Genomic DNA, 18,253 nt, shown 5'->3' with positions numbered 1-18,253 from the left:
CCTTACCTCGAAACCCATGCCAACCCTACATTAAAAAAAAAAAAATCTCAGAACACATTTATCATTAAAACAGACAAACAGAATAAGGAATTCATACAAGGATGTACTTCCATCCCATCTCGATTTCAAATTGTGCTTTTCACAATGATCATGCCAAAGCAATTCATGCACATGCTCATAATAGTCAAATTCTTATTTTTACAGCTATTACATTGGCAGGTATCTTGTTGAGGTGGTCACAGCGAACATCACTGGCAGAGATTAAGGCTTTAAAGCACAAAGTCGACAGTTTAATTACTGAGGGGTCACACTCTCTAAGGCATGTTTGCCTTCAACAACAGCCTGCAAAAGATCCTTGGCTCAGTATTTGAGCACAGAAGACAACACTGAGTGCCTAGACAGACTACATTTCCTTTATTATTTCAAATTGTAAGCTGTTAGATAAGCCAAAGAAAAGAGGCAGACTGAAAAGTGTACTCATCTAAAACCATTTCATCTTGCCGACAGCATTTTGCCAAGAAACAATGACAACGCTTTCAAAAAGTAACAAACCACAAACCATGTGTCTGCGCTATGTGACAAGTTAATACCCATTTTGACAATCATTCTCATTCATGCCTGATCAGCAAAGAAACGTGACTGAAACAGAAGTGCTAAAAACAAGTGAGTTTTGCATGTGATAGCCTTATGTGTGACACAGTGGTAGATGGGTAACAGCTTATTGAATATAAAGTTTTAAAAATGTGTTCGTTGGTTAAAAAAAAAAAAAAAAGTTAAATCAGTTTAAGGTTCCAACTGCAAGCGGTAGTGATAGTGTTAGCAGGTTAGACAGACGTAAAAGGCATTGTACTCTGATAAAAACACCCTAAAGAACTCTCAATATTTATTGATTACAGAGGGGATATTCACTAATCCAAGAAGCAACACAGAACATGTTTTTGTTTAAAAAATAAAATAAAATAAGGAAATTACATACTTGCAAGATGCAGACCTGCATGTAGAATAGTGTTTAAAAAAAAAAAAAAAAAAAAAAAAAAAAAAAGGTAGTATGCCAGTACAACCATCATCACAGGCATGGGTGAACACTAGCACAGTGGGAGAAGGCAAAGAGTCGGAGGGCTGTAGGTCCCCTATACAAACTACTAGCACACCATATTGGGATAAGCCGGTGGCTAAATGTGCTCCAGAACAAGGCATTATTGGCTGGATGTACCACATCATCATCTTTTCTGTCACTGCACCTACAGAGTTAAGGGTCACTCCTGGTAACACTACAAACATTTCCAAACGTTTGCATTATGAGAGCACAAAAAAGGTTCTAAGGCTCACTTGTTCCCACACCGAGTCAGTGAGAAGAATCACACCAGACATTTTTCAAGCTGGATCCCTCACAGCCGTTCGTCTACCCCACTGACCTGCTTAAGCTTGCTGCAATTAACGCCCCTACACACATGCTTTCATTTCAGGAATTGGTGAGTATGTGTTACAAGGAATAAACTCCAAGAAGCAGGTGCAAATTTAATGACGCTCAATGGAACTAACCAAAGTGTTTACTTACAGCACCTTCTGTTTACCATAACATGAAACAAGTCTAACCACACACACCACACCACCGAGTGATTCATAACTTCCTATGTCTACAGGTGTGACTGTATCAGGTTTGCAGGTTCCCCATATGACTGTGTGGGTTTTCCCCAGGTAGTTAGTTCAGTTTCCTTCTACCTTCAAATACATTATGAAGGTTATGTAGGACTAGCTACTCCAAAGTAACTCAGCAAATAGAATGTGAAGGTCCTGCAATAGACCGGCACCTAGTCTAGGCCTGGTTCAGGCTTTGTACTGGAGATCTGAGAAGCTTAGATACCCTGGATTGAAGTAAGTGGTCTCAGTAACTGGATGGACATTAACCATGGGGATACACAAAATGTGTGTTGCCCATCTTTTATATACAGGATTATCAAGACATTTGTGTTGCAACACTGTGTTTACTGCATTTTCATTTTTTTTTTATCTGTAATTAAAGTATAGCACAATGGACTTAAGCGTGTTTAATAACAATATACTGAATTAAGAAGATGACATACAGTGGAGCAGTGCCTGTAGAAATGAAAGCATTCATTGAAAGTGAGGCTGAACATAAATGTGCTATTGGAATGGAGAGAAAAGCCAAGCAAAATGACACCTTTTATTGGCTAACTAAAAAGATTACAATATGCAAGCTTTCGAGGCAACTCAGGCCCCTTCTTCAGGCAAGATGTAATCAACTATTGATTAGATGTAATTTACTATTGGAATGGGAAATTCTTTTCGCTGTTTGGGCCGCTTGGAGCTTTTTACCAATGCTCAAAGCAACTGGCCTTACCTCAACAAATCTGTATGACGCCAACCATGATTTTCATCCACAAGCTTGAAAACAAAAACCTACATACACAGAATAATTTTATAACTGGTAAATAAAACACAACATGAAGTAGCAAGTGTGTGGAAGGTATAAGTGATCTTAAAAAAAAAAAACCAAAAACTTTAAAACATACCAAGTAGTTTCCAAAAACACCAATGACTGTTCCATTATTTTAAGATGTCATTAGCAGTGTTCTAACACACACTCACTGCAACACAGGACCAAAGAGACACATGACCTAAACCGTCAGCATCTGGCTGAAACAAACCATTACACAACGTGCTTATGGAGGCGATGGAGGTCAAGGGACAAACCTGCAGTGCAGACAGGGGGCTAAGCCTGAAAGTAAAATGATAAAAGGTGGCTGGAGGCAGAATGTCATCATGGGTGCAAATTCCACTAATCCCATTTATAAGACTTCATAACCTCTGTCTGTCATATTGTACTCTGACAAATCTCCATGAATACCATGCTCTGTAGACACTGTAACCCACTGCTAGTACTTGTAAAACAATGTAAATGGTGCCTTTCTGGACAATATTAACATTTATCTCTTTCCTCCATCTGTTTCTCAGTAACCACACTGAAAACAGTGGCTTTCCTGGCTGCTGTTGGATTACTAACCTTAAGGTATTAAGTATGAAATGTGTCACACTTATAAAGCATCTTGAGATATTCACTAGAAAAAAGCAATCTTCTAAGCCTGACCCATTGTGTTATCCCGAGAGAATTGCCTATGCTGCCAGTGCTCAGATTACTAAGACAAGGAGACTGAAATCTAAAACTGCTATGGAGAAAAAGGTGTCAGCAAATGAACACCAGGAAATTTGTTGATTTCCAGAATCCTCCTCCATGTTGACCTTTTGTGTGCACATTTGAACATTGTTATCTGAAGCAGCACCGACAAAAGCCACTTAACAGGTCAACAGACTCAAGTTTTAGCTGGAATTCTAGGAGGAAGCAACAAAAAGGGTTCAATAAGTGGGGTGCATAGGACATAAAATGCTCCCTGAAAATAAAGATTAATGATAAGATCCCACATGAGAGGTTGGGCGTCAAAACTAAAAGTGGGAGTTCTGGGTGTATTTTGTAGGAGGATAGCAGAATTAGCTAAACCACAAGAAGCAGAGGGTTACACAGGTGTAAGGAATCTTACCTGAATTGGGTGATGTTAAGAGTGGTGTCCCTCGGGGGTCAGTGGTGGGATCACTTATTTTTAATTTTATATATACAGTGGAACCTCAGTTTGTGAGCATAATTCGTTGTGGAAACGTACTTATAATCCAAAGCACTCGTATATCAAAGCGAATTTCCCCATAAGGAATAATGGAAACTCAGATAATTCGTTTCACAACCCACAAATATTTATATAAAAATGATTAATACATAATCTTCACTCTAACAGAATCCCTTCTACCGGTCTGCTCACTGGAGTCTTATTTTTTTTGCGACTTTAACAAGGGACCTATCCAATGGCAGTTGTTTTTGCCTGAACAGTCACTGGACTTGGACACAAAATTAAAAAAAAAAAAAAAAGCTTTACGCACTGTAAGGTTTCTAAACCCCCCCGACCTCCCCCCCCCCCAAATGGGACAACATACGAGCATCCAGAAGCAAGCAACCGCAGGCTCCCAGCGCTGTAGCAGTTCGCCGTAAAAGAGAATCAGAAAAGATCACAGTCAAGCTATAAGCGCCTGCCATCGATGGGTGACACAAGGAACATTAGAAATGCAAGAGCACAGTATTACTTAGCCACTAACCTGGTCACGACCCTGCCCGATTGTTGTGTCCCTGTATAGGAGAGCAGTAATCCTGCTACAATAAATAACCATGCTGTTCCTATTTCACACTTAATAAAGCTGGTTTTGCTAAAGTACTGAGACTCAGTCTCGTGTTTTGGGGTGCATGACAGGGACTCGCACAGAGGTCACCATGCTATAGTAAACAGTAGAAGCTCATACGGATGTTGACTATGTGAGTGAGGCACGGCGACTGAGAACGAGCATGGGAGACAATTACCCACAATCCCCACGTGACGCTCGGTGAACAAAGCGTATATGTACTACTCGTATTGCAAGACCTCGCTCATTTATCAAGTTAAAGTTTATCAAAAATTTTAGCTCGTCTTGCAAAACACTCACAAACTAAGGTTTCACTGTACATATACACACACACACACACAGACAGACAGAGAACATGAGTGAATAAACAATAGGCTGGTTAAGTTTGCAGAGGATACCAAGCTTGGTGGATTGGCAAATAATCTAGAAACTTTTAAATCATTACAGGGTAACTTGACAGAGTTGTGTCACATTACATTTACTAACATAAAATTTTAAGTATTACACAAAGGAAGTATTCAAGTGTTAGATTTGAATACACAATTGGGTGGGGTCAGAAAACTAAAAAGTACTGCCAATGGGAAGGATTTAGGAGTCAGTGACTCATTACTATCAACTGCCAGACAGATTTCAAAAGCTATTAAGACAGCCAGCGGCATGTTACAGGAATACTCCACTCACTTTTTTTGCCGTTTTAAAAATGATACTTGCCTCATGTAGCTTGTGTTGGTAAAAAAATGTTTTAACTTATGCTTTCATGGAGAAGAGAATATAAAAGATTCCAAATGAATAGCACCCAATGGTGACCAACACTGGACAATGCCCTTGGGAAACAGACACAAAAAAAAAGCTTGCGTAATTCATGTCACATAATCCACATACACTTTAGTGAATTGCATGCTCAAATGTGCAAAATACATGTACTTTTTGCTAAAACATTACTAAATTCTGGAAAACTCTGCGTTAAATAAAAACAAGAAAAGTACATTCCAATAACCCTGTGCATTTGAATTGAAGACAAGATTCTTGTCTAATGAAAGACAGGGAGGCAGATTTTTTTTTTATTACACTATTTTATTAATACATGCAAGTGAAGTTTAACAAAACTGGTTTAAAACAAATCAACCCCACAAAAGAGAACTAGGTAAGCAGAGTAGCACTTTAACAGTAAAAAATGTACATAAGTAAATAAAAACAGATGGAATAGAATCCACTTCCTCAATTTAAATGCTTATTCTAAAATGTTATCTATTAGATCCTGACAAGTTTTGAAAACGGGCGGCACGGTGGTGCAGTGTGTAGCGCTGCTGCCTCGCAGTTGGGAGACCTGGGTTCGCTTCCTTGGTCCTCCCTGCATGGAGCTTGAATATTCTCCCCGTGTCTGCGTGGGGTTTCCTCCCGCAGTCCAAAGACATGCGGTTAGGTGGATTGGCGATTCTAAATTGGCCCTAGTGTGTGCTTGGTGTGTTTGTGTGTGTCCTGCAGTGGGTTGGCACCCTGCCCGGGATTGGTTCCTGCCTTGTGTTGGCTGGGATTGGCTCCAGGCAGACCCCCCGTGACCCTGTGTTCAGATTCAGCGGGTTGGAAAATGGATGGAAGTTTTGAAAACATTCTGTACAAATCCTCTAAGTGAGAATTTGATTTTTTTCTAATTCTAGATAACATAATATAATGTAATCCACCGACTTAAAAGAAGCGAGTTAGGATTCTTCTAGTTGAGCAATATAAGTCTACGTGCCAATAGTAGATCTTCAATTCAAAAGCATTGTATCGTAGGATTGTGCTTCTCCTGCTTATACTGGATGTTGAGCTTTCTGGCAGTAACATTTCAGAGGGGAAGAAAAGAAACACACCACACCACACATGCATTTTGCACATTTGAGCATGCAAATGGATAACAGGTATATGGATTATGTGACAGGTGTTACAAGAGAATTCTCTTTTTATACCCCTCATGGATGTTTTTCATATCATTGTCCAATGTCCTGTTCAATTAGAATTTTTATTTTATGTCCTTTCTCTGAGGGGTCATGATATTAAGAATTTTTCTTGGCCACCACTACAACTTACTGTACATGGGGTAACTAAGAAAGGTCTGAATTAGACTAAACAGTCCTAATTCAGGGTGTTCATGAGAAATGCAAGGATTTACTTCATAAGGTTTAAGTACATAACAAAACAAGAATACTATATGCTTATATCACGAATTCCCATTTTTATAAGGTTTTGTGAAAAGGAGCGACTTTGACCCCTTGTATCACATTAAGAGGTGAACTTCTGGGGTCAACTGATGTGACATTCACAACTCCTGATCATTTTTACTAAGGACACCTTGTGATTTACTCTTTATCATAAGAGTGTTTTTCCCTGCACACAAATGAGTGTTTTTCCAAGTCTAGAAGACCAAAATTAGTGGGCCAAAGCCCAATGCCTTGCATAACTAGACATTAAGGGCTAGTCAAACGTATATTACATGTTCGGGGTTCCTCCTACCAGTGACACAGGAGGCACTGGACAAAAATTCCAAAACGTTGCTAAGTTATTCTTATGAACACAATATTGTTAGGTGTAGTGTTTTATTAAGTTTTATACTGTAGTACTAAGTGTACTCTACAAGACAAAGGAGGTTACTTTAGGGCTTAATAACTTGGCCACATCTGGAGTGCTGGGTTCAGTTTTGGTCTTCAAGGAGCGCTGTGAGATGAACCTTTTTTAGTTTAAGCAAAAGGAGACTGCGAGGTTACATTATGAAGTTTTAAAATTATGAAAGGAATTAGTCTAGTGGATCAAGATTGTGACTTTAAAAAGGAGTTCAACAAGAACACGGCGACACTTTTAGAAACCTAAGGGTAAATTTTGCACAAACGTTAGGAAGTTTTCTTAAGGAGGACCACAGACACGCTCTCCAAGTGACGAAGTTGTGCGATACACTGTAGGACTTCAACACTTCACTCGATGATCATTTTGGAGGAATGAAGTAGAGAGGACTGGCGAGCTTTGCTGGGCTGATGTGCCCGCTCTAGTTAAAGTGTTTTTAACGTTCTGAAAGTTTGAGTTAGGATTTCTGTCAGTGAGTAATACACATCGCGTTCTAACCAAATGGTAATAACCGGAGTCGCTAAAAAGGCTCGGCTCGACTAAGTGTTTCATAATCGGACTGCCGTACCGTACACCTTTCGGTCCCGTGTCAATTATGCTGCGCTGTATTATGAAATGCGGATTGTTAAAACTCATGTATGAAAACACCAGGTTCTCAAACCCCCCCCCCCCCCAAAACAGAAAGACAACATTTTGCTGAAAACACATTTATATATATATATATAGTATATATATATATATATATATATATATATATATATATACACACACACACACACATACATACATACACACACACACACACACTAAAATGCAAACGCGCTTACAATTATAAACAGCGCGACAAATTACCCATCTTACCAAAGCAATTATGAGCCATAATATTAACAAAATTAGGTTATAGTACAACGAAACTATACGAGAAATAGCTGATCGGTCACGCAGATTAAAGCGTTAGTGAACACGATAGACGTGCGGGCAACACTTACTTTGTTAGGGGATCGTGTTTCCAGCCCCTCATCCATTTGCGCTTACACAACTCAGGTCCGCGAGGAGACGGTGCCAAACCCGACCGCATATGCATTTCAAGTGAAAGGCGCTAGATCCACCGACTGTGACACGCACTGTAAATACAAGCCTTCTTTGTGTAAGCACGCGACAAGCGTTTTAAAAAGGAGTCACACGCCGTACCGCGACTGTCGACGTGTAAGAGTCGCAGGGCAACTCTGGACATTTAACTTGCAATTCGTTTTAACACATCGGCACAAGCCGGTTCCTTACCTTCTCAAGTGCATTTACAACTCCTGGCGAAACTTTCAAAAAAACAAATAAAGCAAGATCCACTTGACTTAAAGCCTCCAACAAGCCCGTCAGCCCATATTTCCAAAACACCCCTCGATAGTGTTACTTGTGCTCGTTTTGTGACTGTGTTCTGTTCAGAAGTTAATATGGTGGACCGCCGCCATAAGCACTTCCTGGTCTCGAGCCCGGAAATTATAGCCAGGCGTGAGCCACGAGAAAAACAAAGTTACTTTTTATAAAATGTCTTTATAATAAACCAAAGTACGTTGTATCCGTTGTTAAGGGAAACCAGACTTAACAGGCTACCGCAAACTTTAGTTAACAAAATACCACCCTAGCGAAAAAAATTAATTTTTCAAAACCTCGCGACAGAAACCCTAAATTAGTGAACGCCTACTACAGTAGTGTTGGATCCTGATTGGATAGCGCCTACAAATACTGCACACTTATTGGTTAAAAACGCTGCCCATTCTCTGAAGACCTATGTTAGTTACGCGCTTGAAAACACCTGATTACTAGAGCAGCACGACCTGCAAAGTAGACTGGCGCCTACACAATGCCAACAGGTGATTGGAAGAGGTCCAATGATTGACGGGCAGCATAGCCAAAGAAACCAGCAAATGATTGAAAAAATATGTAAGACGCCGCCCACGTGGTTCTTTTGCCAAAGCTGACCTACTGGGTCAGTGCCGCCAATTTGGTGGAGTTTGAGGCGTCTTGGATCGTTTTAGAAGACCTTAAGTAGTTTGTGTCGGGTAAGGTGAATGTATACAATTGGAAACTTTGCACTTAATTTTAATGTTGCAATAATTAGTTACAACATCGTAACTACCAATTTTATGGCTAATCTTTTTAAAATGTTTTCTAATTTACTTTATTGACATATTATACAACCAATGACGCGCGTCTTTCAATACAATTAACCATCGTACTCATAATAATAAAGGACCAGGCTTAGCTTACATAAAAACTTAAGAATAAATAAAATGAATATCAATACCAAATAATTGAAAGTTATAGAATACAGCAAATTATATAGGGGCAAAGGAAGTATTAAAAAATCCTTAAAACCTTTGTCCTTAAGTAAATTTACCAGCCTTTTAGCAGTTCTTTTCTTCACATACTTTAATGCAGAAAATAATTATTCAATAATTTAGAAAAATGGAGAAATAAGGAGTCATTGTAAGATACATTTCAGAATCAAACATTTTCCTAAAATTATAAGAACATTAACAAAAAAAGTTATTTTGTTTGTTTTCTAACATAAAGCCTACAGTAATATAATCTCTACAGCAGTGATTGATTCTTAACCTTTTTTGAGTCACAGACCCCTTTAAGAATCTGATGAAAGCTATGGACCCCCTTCCTTGGAAATATTCACATAAACACAACTATGCATGCAATGAATATAATATACCTTATTTATTGAGATTTGATTTTCTCATACATACACAAATTATTATTAAACTTTAAAGTAAACAATCAAAAAAAAAAAACACTCCTTTTTCATGCAAAACGTGATGGCCACTCATTATAATTATGAAATATAATCCTCTTGTGCAAATTAAAACAGATCTACTACTACTATGTTTTCTATTACCGTTACTACTGCTACTACATCTACTCTAAATCAACAGTACTGGGCTGTATAGTTAATATAAATGTTAATTTTTATCTGACCCTCAAGGACCCCCTGAAACCCATCCTGGAACTCAGGTTAAGAACCCCTGCTCTAGAGGAACTGTTATGGTAAGAAACGTATTGGTTATAACCATTTATGCAAATCATAGCAAAACTTGTTGGAATAAGCACAAAAGAAAAGTAAATGATAAACTGTTTCAATATTATTACAAAACTCACAGTTATTGTAATCAAAATCAAATTGCTGCCTGAAAAATTCCTTGGAAAAGTATATATGTTATTTACAATTATTTTTTTTTTTAGATTTTGTAGGAACAAGAAGCTTGAAAAAAGTCTGAAATCGCATTAGCTGCCGTAATTCAGGGTCGTCATAAGAAATGTAATGATTTACTTCATGAGGTAGTAACACACAAAAAAAAAAACAAGAATAGTGTTGTCAGATATTTGAACTATTAAAACGTGTGCTTTAATTCAAAGTTTAAGGCCTAAATATTTTTGATTCTGCGGTGGGTTGGCACCCTGCCCGGGATTGGTTCCTGCCTTGTGCCCTGTGTTGGCTGGGATTGGCTCCAGCAAACCCCCGTGACCCTGTGTTCGGATTCAGCGGGTTGGAAAATGGATGGATGGATGGATATTTTTGATTGTAATAGAAAAACAAAAATCAAAAATAACCACATATTTGTGATCGGTGACACTGAAATAGTCTAAAATCATACCCCACATGCTTATGTTTGAAATTTGTCATTTTTAACCTTCTGGGAGTATCTGTTGGGGGCTAGGACCACCAATAAAGAATAACATTTCAAAAACGTCATATTCACGACTAGCAACCTTGAAATAGCATAAAACAACACTTCACATGCCTGTATCACTGATGTCCATTTTTTTTTTCCAAAGTTTTGTGAAAAACAGTAACTTTGACCCCCTCATATCCTATTTAGGTGTTGAACCCATGGGGTCAGTTAATGTGGCCTGCACAAACTTAAGTCCTTCTGATCATTTTTACTGAAGACACCTAGTGCTTGACTCTTTATCATATGGGAGTCATTTTCTGCACAAAATATGGTCTGAAATTGGCCTAAAAATTAGGGATTTTTGAGCCCAGAGGGCTAAAAATGGGCATGGTGGGGGGTCCCAATAAGAGCACCGTTAGAAAATTTTGTGGACCTGAGCAGTTCAATATTACTGAGACCTTCACCTTTCTTTATTTTCAGATATTATATGATGGACACAGGTTAGCTGGTCATGTATTGGCTCATTTTGTATCTCATTATTGTTTGGCTGTTAATGAAAAAAAATAACTATAATGCCTGAGTCTTAAATAGCAAGTCAATTAAAGTTAATTAGCAGCAAAACCTGGACACTAAATAAGAAAATGGTTAGAATGAAAACCTGCAGCCAATGAGACCTTCCAGGATTGGAGCTGGACACCCCTGGCCTTGTCCCCTTGGGTGAATACGCTGTTTTCTTGGGTCAGCCTTTTCCTCCCTATGAAGCAACAAGTACAGAACAGGTGGAATGAGTTTTGTGTTCTAATTTTGTTTTAGGCGGCACGGTGGTGCAGTGGTAGTGCTGCTGCCTCGCAGTTAGGAGACCTGGGTTCACTTCTCGGGTCCTCCCTGCGTGGAGTTTGCATGTTCTCCCCGTGTCTGTGTGGGTTCCCTCTGGGTGCTCCGGTTTACTCCCACAGTCCAAAGACATGCAGGTTAGGAGCATTGGCGGTCCTAAATTGCCCCTAGTGTATGCTTGGTGTGTGTGTGCCCTGCGGTGGGCTGGAGCCCTGCCCGGAGGTTTGTTTCCTGCCTTGCGCCCTCTGTTGGCTGGGATTGGCTCCAGCAGACCCCCGTGACTCTATAGTTAGGATATAGCGGGTTAGATGATGGATGGAAATTTTGTTTTATTTCATATCTTACAGAAATGAAAAAATTTTTAATCTCTCTGGTTTTATCTTTTTCCTGTGCATGATTACACAAGGTACTGTAGTAGGGTTAACTGATTTACCAAGAAAACATAAGCCATTAAAACTTTTTTAAGATTAAGCAAGAAGTTTACATTATTGGCCATATACACTTTAATGCATTAGGAATTTGTCATTTTTCGCACACTCCAACTTACTCTTCAGATACACAAAGAGAAGCCTGGGGTCAAAGCACAGGGTCATTATTGTCCAACACCCTTGAGCACACAATAGTGTAGCATTCCCTCCCGCACTGCGGGGATACAAACCAGCAACCTCCCAGTTACCAGCACATATCCTTTAGCCTCTCCAGGTCTTTGAAGCATTATTGCATTATCTTGTTTTATTCCTTCTTTTAATATACTGAACTGATTGTTTCCTTTTACAAACATGTTCTTTGATGTTGTTTTCGCTGTCAAAGACACATGAAATTGATATTATTTTCCCACATATGTCATCATATTTCTTCCATTTCATGAAGCATCTTCAATCATATTTTTCCTTACTGCATATTTCATTTTCTCTGTTTAGGTAATGTGTCTTGAAATTTACCATATCACAATACTTCTGTACATCTTTTAATTTTCTGGTGGTACAGTCTTTTGTGCTTTTTTTCCGTACTCATGGAGCAAATCTGCATCCCCACATTGTTTGTTCTGTGGTGTCAGTTGTTACACATTTTTTCCTTTGGTAATTTCCATGCTTCGTCCCTGTTCTTTTTAGCAGGTTTTTATTGGCATTGAGGATATTGTGGGCAGTTTCCCGTATGTGATTTGCTAGTTTTTTGGGAAGCTCTTTCTTGGCAATCATCTTGCATGCCTCTCCAGATTAAATGGAAGAAGTAACGCCATCTTAATGCATTAGAAATGGCTCCAGCAACCCTAAAAAACTTTTTTCAACCATAAATCATCTTGTCAAACCTCCTTTACCTGCCCATTCTGAGACCACTGATGACAGATGCAACATGTATATCAACTTTTTTAAACAAAAAGTTGATAATATCTGTTTACACCTCTCTACCAAGGATATCTTGCCCTTCCCAACTGTTGACTCATTGTCTGAGACCGTCCATCCTCTTTGCTCTTTCTCTGTTGCCACACGGGAAGAGGTGGAGGATGTCATCAGGAAAATGAAACCGTCTACTAGTTCCCTGGACCCTTTCCCCTCACCCTTGCTGAGGGCCAACATTTCTGCCATCTCTCCACTTATCACCAGGATAATAAATCAGTCCCTCCTGGCTGGCCATATTCCTTCTGCACTAAAAACTGCTGTCATCAGACCTCTACTGAAAAAATCCACCTTGGATCCTGAAGTTCTCTCCAATTATAGGCCCATCTCCAATCTTCCATTTCTCTCCAAAGTTCTGGAAAAAATAGTTGCAGCACAACTTCACGATCATCTCAAACTGAACAATCTGTTTGAAAAGTTTCAGTCTGGTTTTCGCCCTGGCCATAGCACCGAAACAGCCCTGGTCAGGGTCACCAATGATCTTCTGATGACGGCAGATACTGGTTCACCTTCACTACTTATCCTCCTTGACCTGACAGCTGCTTTTGACACAATAGACCATAACATCCTTCTTCACCGCCTGCAATACACTATTGGACTCTCAGGAATTGTTCTAAATTGGTTTACATCATACCTGACTGGCAGAACTGAGCATGTCGCCCTTGGCAGCGCAAAGTCCCACACCCACAACGTCGCCTGTGGTGTTCCACAGGGCTCTGTGCTGGGCCCTATCCTTTTTACTATCTACATGCTCCCCCTTGGAACTGTCATTGGCAGACATGGTTTATCGTTCCATTGCTATGCCGATGACACTCAGCTTTACCTCAGGACTACTCCCACCTCCTCTACTGCTCCTCTGCCAACATCTACATTGTCTACCTGCCTGGAGGAGATAGAGGCATGGATGAGGCTCAATTTTCTTCAGTTGAACAGATCCAAAACAGAAGCCATCTTAGTTGGTACATCACATCATCTTCGCTCTTCTACCATCACCAGTATTACTTTCTCTGGCCAAAATATTCCTCTTTCCACATCTGTTACTAATTTGGGTGTTAGAATGGACTCCCAACTTACTTTTGACACCCACATCAAATATCTCTGTAAGTCATCTTTTTACCATCTCAAGAACATCGCCAAACTCCGCCCATTACTCACCCTGGCAGATGCAGAGAAGCTCGTCCATGCCTTTGTCTCTTCCAGGCTGGATTACTGTAATGCACTCCTCATTGGGATTCCTGGCAAGAGTATCCAGAGACTCCAGTATATTCAGAACAGCGCTGCCAGGATCCTGATGAGGGTGCGAAAGTATGATCACATCACCCCAATCCTGAAAACCCTTCACTGGCTCCCTGTTTCATTCAGAATAGAGTACAAGGTCTCCCTTCTTACCCATCAGTGCATTTATGGACATGCCCCTCTTTATCTACAGGAACTCCTTACCCCCCATAACTCCTTACGTTCCCTCCGCTCTGTACTCACTAACACTCTTCAAGTCCCCAGAACTAAGCTCAGCAGCATGGGTGACAGGGCGTTTTCATCGGTGGTGCCGAGGCTGTGGAATGCCCTCCCTGATTACCTGAGAGCCCCACAGTCGACTGAGGCCTTTAAGCGAAACCTAAAAACTCATCTTTTTAGAAAGTCATTTTGTTAAAGTATTTTATAGACTCTTCTGTTCTTTTTTATTTTATTATTCTATTTTTACTCTGTAGCACTTTGGGATTGCTAAAATATAAAGTGCAATATAAATAAAATTTATTATTATTATTTTATTATTATATATATGTCTCATTTCATCTCATTTTCCTGGTGAGGGTCACAGTGGTAGCAAGCTGAGCAGGTCAGCACAGACTTCCCTGTCCCCAGCTACAGATTCCAGCTCTGCCTGGGTAATTCCTAGGTGTTTCCAAGCCAACCAAGAGATATAATCCCTTCATCATGTAAAAGTCAAGTTTCTCCTTAGGACAGGATTGCCAGATTTTTGAAAGCATTGTGTGGGTAAGAATTTCGATTTGGTGGTGTGCCATTTTTTGGGCTATTTTTAAAGTGCATCAGAAAATCCATTATGTCACTGCATGCTCTATAACGACCTCAACCACCAGTCTAGTAGCATGCTCAAAGCACCAACTGGGAAAGCTCTACAGTTTAACCTGTGGTGCATGGAGGATCTCAGAACTCCAAAAGCAAACCAAGGGGATCTTTGGTTTCATATTGTACGAGGGAGAGTGAAGCTTCTTCTTCTTCTTTCGGCTGCTCCCGTTAGGGGTTGCCACAGCGGATCATCCAAAATTATTGCTCACATTTTGATTTGGCAAAATTTTCCTGACGTAACCCTCCCCATTTATGCGGGCTTGGGACTGGCACGAACAAACACACTGGTTTGTGCATATAAAGTTAGAAAATGGGATTTATTAGAAAATGGATTGAACCTTAACAAAACTGATCATGTCATTTCTCAATGAGGTCTCCACCCTTCTCAATGCGCTTGCACCACCTGCCAGGAAGTATGTGGATTCCAGCAGAATAAAAGGTTTTCTCTCATCCTCACAACCACTCGTGCACCACTTTCTTCATGTCATCATCTCTCTTGAATCGACAACCACCCAGATGTTTTTTTAGCGGACCAAAAAGGTGGAAATGACAAGGTGCCAAATCTGACGAATAAGGAGGATGTGGCAATAGCTCACACTTCAGTTTCTCCAGACAAGCCTTGGTGTTCTTAGCAGTGTGTGTGTGTGTCATTGTCTTGCAGCAAAAGGACACCTTGAGACAGCAGTCCTTGCCGCTTGGATCGAATAGCAGGCTTCACATTGGTCTCCAGCAAGTCACAGTAACTCACACTCTTGTGACTGTAGTACCCCTCGGCATGTAGTGTTCAACAATAACTCAGGTGCACCAGTGGTGGTGAGGACAAGACAAAACCCTTTTATTGTGCTGGAGTCCAGGCACTGCCAGGCAGGTGGCATTGAGAAATGACATGATCAGTTTTGTTAAGGTTCATTCCATTTTCTAATCAATCCCATTTTCTAACTTTAGCTTGACTCCCCCTTGTATATTATAGTTTAAAGGAAACATATGTCATTCATTGGGCTGGTCTCTAGCACCATTAGGTTGACTGATCTACAGTACTGTATTTGTCTATCTAGTGAGGATCTTTTTGTCACACTGAGCAAAAACTGGTTGACCAATCTTCATATTTGTTGTTTCCTGTTAGATTTTGCTCACATGTAAATATCCTGTGTGGAGGAAGTGGTTAGAGGGTGGTTAGCCGTATCTTACCTTATCATCCACAAAGTGTTTATATGTGTGTTTGTGGATTCATTCTGTGATAAAATAAATAGTGGTACCCAGAAGAAGCAGCAGTCCAATTTATAAGAAAAAAAAAAAAGGATCTGAGACCAGCATGGCTATGTGTGTAAATGATTAGGCTAAAGACTGACACTACAGAGAGATGCATATCTCCAATAAAAGGTGCTACCAGGAGTGTACAGTGAATACTTTCATATTCTGTGTGTGAAGGTAATTGTAGTTAGGGCCTGTGTTAGCAGGTGTTAGATGGTATCCTGGGAGGGAGACTAGTCTTAACCAGCCCAGCAGCAATGCCAGAAGGGAACACAGTCAAGACAGACCCTTGAATGACTATTCCAGGGATACGAGTATAATGGAAGGACTGTGGGAAATGCATAATAAAACTTTATACCGTCTCCACTGTTGTAACTGGTGGCAATAGGAAGCTGCTATTGAGGCCCCTGCAGGGTTGACTGGCCCTTTTTGGTAGAAGTGGACCCGGAGACTGGCAGGTATACCTGGGGCCACCAGAAGGAGCTCTGGTGAGATGACCCCAGGGTTTTGTTCAGGCTATGGTTGACCCACAAGTGCTTCAGGGGAGATCAGAAATGACATCCGCTGGCCCACCTACATTTTACAACAGGTAATCCACCTGAAGCTGCATATGCATGTGTGGGCCTGAGCAGTACTTGAAGTGGAGACCATCTGAGAAAAGTTTGAGTTGCTGCTTGTAGAGGTGTTGGTGAGGCCATCAGGGGGCGCTTACCCTGTGTTCTGTGTGTGCAGTGATAGAGAGACTGTGCTGTAAAAATTGGCTCCATCCCTTGATTGAGATGTAAATCGAAGGCTCTCAGTGGTCATAAACGATTCCTGCCCACCACTACCTTGTCCATTTGTATCTTAGTCATCCCCTGTCTCTAATTATCTAACTATTTGTTTCCCTCCTCAGCACCTTATAGCTAAAGTGTGGTGACCGTACTGGCACAAGAAGTGGGAGCAGTAGCATTATCTAGGTGGATTCTGCACATTGGTGGTGACTGAAGTGTTTCCCCACTGCATTTGTAAAGTGCTCCGAGTAGGTTAGAAAAACACTATATAAATGTAATTATTTATCATTATTATTATCCGACCTTAAATAGGCCTGTGGTCATTATTCTATTGAACTTAGAGTCTGGTGGGGAGTGGGCAAGATTTCAGCTGGCAGGAGGATGAGCAGTGCGGAAGGAAGAAAGGTAGAAGGAGTTAGTCAAGCAGAAATGTGAAGTGCTTTTGTTTTTGAACTTGTGTTTTAGAGCTCTGTACCCTGCTGCATTATTACATTTTAGTTGTAATAACCCCTTCTTTTTCTTAAATGTTTGCCTTCCTTGGCATTCTTTTTAATTCAGGGGACTGTGAGAGTGGCATCCTGAAACCACACCTGATATACTTTTTGGTCAGTTGAAAAACATTTACCAATTTTTATGCAATGTGAATAAATCCAGCACAAAAAGTTCAATTTAAATAGACTTTCTGTAGATTTTTTTTTAATAATTTTTGTCTATTACATTTAATACGTGTCTCTCCTCTCATCAACCATATTCATATTGGGTCACATGAAAAGTGCATTAGAAAAACATACATACAACAGGATCTCAAATAATTAAGCCCATGATGTCGCAATAATAATGCGCAAATAGAAAAAGGCCAAAAATATACAGTACAGTTCAACAAATGACAGTCTTAAGGATATATATATATATATATATATATATATATATATATATATATATATAGTTTTTTTTTCTCTCAAATAAATACATACTTAATAAATAAATAAATAATGTGTAAAATAAAGTGCATTTAAACCACCTCTATAATAATGTTTTTCTTCCGCTCTTGCAGGACTTTACTGGAAATGAAGATCACCTACCACATACTTCACACTAAGAAAAAGGCTTCCACGACACCGCAGTCACTAAAGAAAGTGAGCAAACTCGTTCACAGTACATCACACAGTGTACTTGACTACCTTACTAACCATTTTCACATCGGTTTGATTGACAACAAATGAAACGTGAAAGAAAAAGAGACACGAGTGTTCAAACAACAGCATAAGGAGAAGCGGACTTCATTGGAAGTATTAAAGGGAATTATATATATATATATATTTTTTTTTTTTTTTTGATTTAAGGTTGTTACCATTAAACCTACTATTGAGCGCCAGGCCACAAGTCATCAAGA

At 39.9% G+C, this 18,253-nt stretch overlaps 1 protein-coding gene and 1 long non-coding RNA gene across 7 annotated transcripts in view; one reads left to right on the top strand and one right to left on the bottom strand.

Moving 5' to 3' along the window:
* Positions 1-8,520, bottom strand: part of atg4da (autophagy related 4D, cysteine peptidase a) — a 57,488-nt gene extending 48,968 nt beyond the window's left edge. For all 5 annotated transcript variants that reach the window (XM_028823585.2, XM_051920585.1, XM_051920582.1 and 2 more), the window contains exon 1: positions 8,122-8,520. The gene's annotated coding sequence lies outside the window, so the exon portion shown is untranslated. The remainder of the gene's footprint in view (positions 1-8,121) is intronic.
* The window catches only part of LOC114667700 (uncharacterized), a 37,802-nt gene extending 19,549 nt beyond the window's left edge, over positions 1-18,253 (top strand). The window contains exons 1-2 of one of the 2 annotated variants that reach the window (XR_003718774.2): positions 8,803-8,897; positions 17,915-18,253. This is a non-coding gene — a long non-coding RNA (uncharacterized LOC114667700). Of the gene's footprint in view, positions 1-8,802; positions 8,898-17,914 lie in introns of those variants that run through there. The other variant, XR_007933763.1, reaches the window with a different exon arrangement.

Source organism: Erpetoichthys calabaricus, chromosome 17 (assembly GCF_900747795.2).
Source record: "Erpetoichthys calabaricus chromosome 17, fErpCal1.3, whole genome shotgun sequence".
NCBI classification, from domain to species: domain Eukaryota; kingdom Metazoa; phylum Chordata; class Cladistia; order Polypteriformes; family Polypteridae; genus Erpetoichthys; species Erpetoichthys calabaricus.
The sequence above is the reverse complement of the archived record's forward strand: the minus strand, read 5'-3'. Positions and strand labels throughout refer to the sequence as shown.